The sequence below is a fragment of the Acomys minous genome (genome assembly GCF_964271855.1).
Source record: "Acomys minous genome assembly, chromosome: 6".
Classification (NCBI taxonomy): Eukaryota; Metazoa; Chordata; class Mammalia; order Rodentia; family Muridae; genus Acomys; species Acomys minous.
The window spans coordinates 34179787-34185786 of record NC_140487.1 but is presented as its reverse complement, the minus strand read 5'-3'; positions in this window follow the sequence as shown (position 1 = coordinate 34185786).

The window sequence follows — 6000 nt, the reverse complement described above, 5'->3', positions numbered from 1 at the left end:
TTATTGCTTCAGATTTTTCTTACAACTCTCAGTCTTAATACCCGGGGAGTTCCAGGACTACAAAAGCATCCTAACAGGGCCCCTGCAGTAACTTTGCCCCTTCATCGGTGCTTTCTAACAGTCTGGAATGCAGGATTCGGATCACCTCTGGAGTCTTGCCCGCTTATGAATTTCTTGTTTATGACTTTCTAAATTGTTCACGGTGGGGCTGTGCTCTGATGCCACGACTGGCCTGCTACTTTCACTATTCCCTGTGATCCAGTCATCTGCACTGCGTCGCCAGCTGTTTCCGTCTTCATGCACATGCACGTTTTACAAGGAAGAATAGTTTGATTATCAGTAGCGAACTTGCATACTGGGAAAAATCTCTTTTACACTAACTACAACTTTTAAATGGAAATGCAGATGTTACAAACAGTGATTTGTATATGATATAAATGTAACTGTACAACTTCCTTTAAGGATGAGATATCATTTTTCCATTTTAAAACTTTTTTTTTACTGATTTAGAAATTGTTGAACTAATTTATGTGAGTGAAGACACATGAATAGCAAAATACACAACAAAATGTTGTCTAATTTTATTTATATTTAAAAATCCTACTTATACAAAACTCTAGAATAATGCCTTTAATTTTTTTAAGATAAATTTGTTCCTTGTTAAATATTTGTACAGCGGAAACTGAGTTCTTAAAATAATAAAAATATAGTTGTCCACCTCATATTTATCTTAAGGTTTTGTTGTTGTTGTTGTTGTGGTGGTTGTTGTTACAATTATTTATTGGAAAGGAGATTGTGTGAGGGTAGCTGTGTGCCACAGCATGTGTGCAGAAGTCAGAAGACAGATATGGGAGACAGTTTTCTCTTTCCTCCTCTGTTCCACAGCCTGGCTTCAGGTCATTAGACTTGTAGACAAGCACCTTCACCCACGGAGCTATCTCATGAGCCCTGATTCTTTTAGATCACAGAGAATTTACAATTTTATAAAGGAATATACAAATGGTTCAATTGCATTTTCAGGAAAGAATAGGTGCTATTACCACAGACCAGAAAAAGCAATCTTTGTTACCAAAAACCTTTCTTATGAAATTAAATGTATATCTATGGTCATGGTTGTTAAATGAATGACAAAATGTTTGCATATCATTAATATTACAAAGTAAATAGTGTGTGTTTCATTATGTAGTAAATACATTCGTAATTATCCAATGCTTTAAAGTTTTACAGAAGTTTCTTAAAATGACAAAAGTGATTATTTTATTTTTTTACATAGTAAGTGGGTTTTCCTCTGTTTACTTACAGAACAAATGCTATTTGGGAAAGTGATCTTGATGGTGAGTAGAAATGTTGTACAAAAATCAAGGGAAATTTTCACATTGTTTGTCATGTTAAAGAAAAAAAAGTAAATTTTGGCTTTCACTCAGCAGGTGAAGACATTGAGGACTTGAGTTCAATTAAAGACAGTTGTTACTATCTTCTTCATAGTGTCCTCTGAACACATGTGCAACATGTCACATTCGGTCACACACACATGCTCACACACAAATGTATATACACACATACACATATGTATATTGGATTACATGTACACAAAATAAATAATTAAAATGTAATATTTTAAATTTAAAACTTACAAATGTTGAGGTTATTCACAACTTTATAAAACATTTATAATATGTAAACGTGTGAACATAATTTGGGTAGGTATATTTGTAAATAGATTTATATATTCTCTGAAAGCCACTAGAGATTTTAGCTAAATAATGAGTCTGAGTGAAAGGTTTGATTGTCACTGCCTGTGGATACAGCCCCTACATCTAACTGTCCAGAAGTTTGTAACTGAATGTTATGGTTCGGATCAGAGGCAATTACAAGGGCTCAAAGACAGTCTATGGAGGTCACCACCTAAATTCATTAAAACTTAATAATAAAATGGAATGTATGAAGCCTACCACAACATAGTAAATCTTCACTGAAATAAAAATATCTAGCCTCAAAGTATGATTTTTAAAAAGAGCCAAATGATTTACCCAGCATAAGATATTAAGTTAATGAGATATTTAACTCAAGAACTTGTTGATGAGTCAGATGTTGCTATAGCTGGTATGGTAATTTTCTATATTAATGATGGTAAAGTATCAAAGTTCTAAAACATCAGAGTAAACATTGCAAATAGTATAAAATATGTATCAATAGAAATATAAGGTGAGGGGATATAAACATCGCTCCCTATAACCATTACAGGCTAGTACTTTGTTCTGAAAGTGGGTTGAAATATTGTAATTATTAATTTTTTAAGTTAATATACAACTTAATAGGTTTCTTCATAGCATTTTCATACATATGTGTCAAAAGTTAAAACCCAAGCTGTCAGACAGAAATACATGCCATTCAGGAGAATCAGCTAAGTGCCTCAAAGCAAGGGTACACCATGCAACTATGTGATGCTAGCAGCAGAAGCTAACACAGACAACCAATCTTAAATTAAAATGAAATAAGATATATACCTGTTATTCTTTGTTATGTAAATATCATGTAAAAGACAACGATACACAGACATACGACAAAGTTGAAAGTTGTCTTCAGGTGACAGAATCATTAAACTGCAAACTTGACCAAATCCATAAGTTGACAATTAAGGTAACATGCTGATGAAAGCCATTTTTGTCCTATTAACTTTTTTTCCCATGAAATTGCTAAGCTCAGAGGGTGACTTAGCACCATTATCAAATGAAATAGAAATACAATGCACATCGTTGCTTCAGCCAACAAGACAGTGATGATCACAACAGAAACAAGGAAGTTCTAGTAGGAGACTGCTTTCTTTTCTGTTTATAAGCTATTGGAATCTGAAATGACACCCTTGAAAGCTACTTTCACAGAAAAAAAAGTCTTAATTGTTTCAAAAAATCATAAGGAATTTAAAAAGATGTATTTATTTATTATGACTACATACATACCTGCCCACCAGAAGAGATTCCCAGACCTCATATGATTGCTAGGAATTGAACTCAGGACCTTTGGAAGAGCAGGTAGTGCAAGCTATCCTCTGACTCCTAGAAGTACACTGTGGCATAACAAATAAGTCAGTAAGTAAACAAATAAACAAACGTACACATAACAGGAAAAGAACATAGCGGAATTTAAGATGTTCTGCAGGTGATAAGAATTTGTGTTTATTTTTAACTTACTTTATTGTTTATGTGCATGATTGTTTTTGCTTGCATGCATGGAAGTGCACCTTATGCATGCTTGGTGCCCATGGAGGTCAAATACCCTGGAATTGGAGTTATGGTCTGAAGCTCTGTGTAGGCACTGGGAATCTAACACAGGCCCTCAGCAAGAGCAGCAAAGTTTCTTAGCACTGAGTCATCTTTTGAGATCCAATTTTGTAATTTTTATAAATCAAATAAAAAACACCTAATGATATATCCAGGGTTAGAGAAAACTGAAAATGAATAGGGAAAATATTTGTGTAGACCAAGCGCTGATACTTGACTTTGAAGCAAGGCCTGAATATACACACTTAGGTCAAGGCACAGGGAGCAGGGTTGTTATTTACAGTGAGGATCCTAGCACATAATTTATTTCCAGAAGTCAGCTATATTCAGTTAAATATTTATTTATTCACTTAGTTTCCATATTCACTTTTAGCTATGTCTGAAAAACTAACTTTTAGTTAGATTATAATAATACTGAAAAATCTGTGAATAGGCTTTAAATTATACCATGTTTCACTTCCCTTTAGTCTCTGTAAACCCTCCAAATACCCCTCCTTAGTCCTGAAAATTTATGGTCTCCTCTCCATTCATAGTTGTTACATGTACCAACCTTAGATATAACCCGATAAATTTGTATAATGCCATTTGTGCGTATGTTATCAGGGCTGAAGATATGGCATTGAGTAACAAATTGGTGAGCTCTTCCTCCCGTTCTCCACACTCCCTAGTTGCTTTTAGTTATTCGTGTAGACATGAGACAATGTGGTCTCCCTCTCCCATCCATTTTGGAATGTCTACTCTTGGCTTTGCTCAGGTTTAGGTAGTCATATTGCTGAGAATTAATGCTTGTAGCCTCTGACATTATAAGGAGACACAGGCTCACAGCAAACTGCCTGATCCTTTGGCTTTTACACTCACTTGCCCCTTTTCTGCAAGGTTCTGTGAGTATGAGGTGCAACATATAGATGCATCAGTGGAGGAGGGGGATCTGCACCTCTGCACTGTGATTGGTTGTGTTTTTATGTTATGGTCCCCATCTGTATCAAACAGAACTTTTCTTGATGAGGAATGAGAACTACAGTTGTCTTTAATAAAGTCGTGGTCCTCCAAGACCCATGACTGTCCTAGCCCTCGGTACTTTCTGCAAGTTGAATTTAAATGTTTATTATGATATTTTCACATCTTCATTGTAAAATAATTTGTAAATAAGTTAATAGTATATATACAATCCCATTAATTAAAAAGTAATATTGTGTTATTTTTTAAAAAATTGCTTCACCGGAGGGGGGGGGGCAGAAAAAACGGTTCAGTAGTTAAGAGCACTGGGTGCTCTTTCAGAGGACGTGGGTTCAATTCTCAGCACCCACAATGCAACTCACAACTGTCTGTAACTCCTGTTCCAGTTAATATGACATCCTCACACAGAAATATATGCGGGCAAAACACCGCCGCACATCAAATACAAATAAAGAACATATTTAAAAATTGCTCCACTAAATCAAAACACAATTACTTAGCTATCATCTATCTGGCTGTCTGCCTATATGGTTTGTAAATAATGGGAGCTAACTTCTCACTAAATTCACAGGAATTCCAGGGTCAGGGCAAAATAATATTTTATGTCTGGAGAGCTGGTTTCTTCGTGGACTTCTGTTATAATGCAAGGCATACAAAGAATGGATGGTACCCGTGTACTCTTCTGTAAGGGCACAGATCTCATTCATGGGGCTCAGGTTTTCTGGCTTAATGGTGTCTCAGTACCCCATTTCTTAATGCTATTGCATTCGGGATAAGTTTTCATGTACTCAGCCAGCAGCTTTTCATATTTATTTTTGTTCTCCTAAAGAAAGGCAGAATGAAGGTCCTCAAACCATCCGTATTTTAACTCCCAATATGTAAATATTGCGTTATGTTATAACAGGAAACTTGCATGTATGCTAAAAATCTGAAGCTGCCTGATGATCCTGGATTATCTATCTGGGTAGGCTCTGTAACCTAAGACTGCAAGGTAGGAGAAGGCAAAATACCAGAGTGAAATTTATTGAGTGTGGCCAAGGAAGTAAGAAAGTGGAACCAGAGGAACTGAATATTTCCTAAGCAAAATCTCATTTTTTGGCATTTGCAGCTCAGTAGTATTTTGAAAAATATTTTCACTAAATATTTGCTGGCCATTTGTATGCTTCCTTTTAAATGAATTTGTAAATTATCCCAATTATTTTTTTCAGAACAGTAGAAGGATTTTTTATATAATAGATAACTTTTATACAGCAAAAGTTTTAGTAACTTTTTCTTTCATCATTACCATGACTCTCTTCAAATTTAACATTTTTGCTATTTGAATAAAGAATATTTTAAATATTGCATAATCTATTTTTTGTATTTATCTTGAATTAATGTAGCCATTTATGGTTAGAATTTTTCCAGCACTTTATTATTTTGGAATATTTTTTTGTTTTGGTTTAGTTTTTGTCTGAGCTAGGTTCTTTAATAATAATAGCAATAATAATATTGTTATAAATTGACATGATAAAATATAAGTGTTGAAAAGAATTTTTGGATACCTAATATCTGTTGAGAACTTGGATAGCTAGGCTTTAGCCTAAGCATGTAACTGCTTAGCTTAGCTTGCTTTATCAACTCTTTTTTTTTTTTTTTTTTTTTACTTTTTCAGAACTGTGGTCTTTTCTTTCTTTTTTTTTTTTTCTTCTTTATTAATTTATTCTTGTTACATCTCAATGGTTATCCCATCCCTTGTATCCTCCCATTCTTCCCTCCCTCC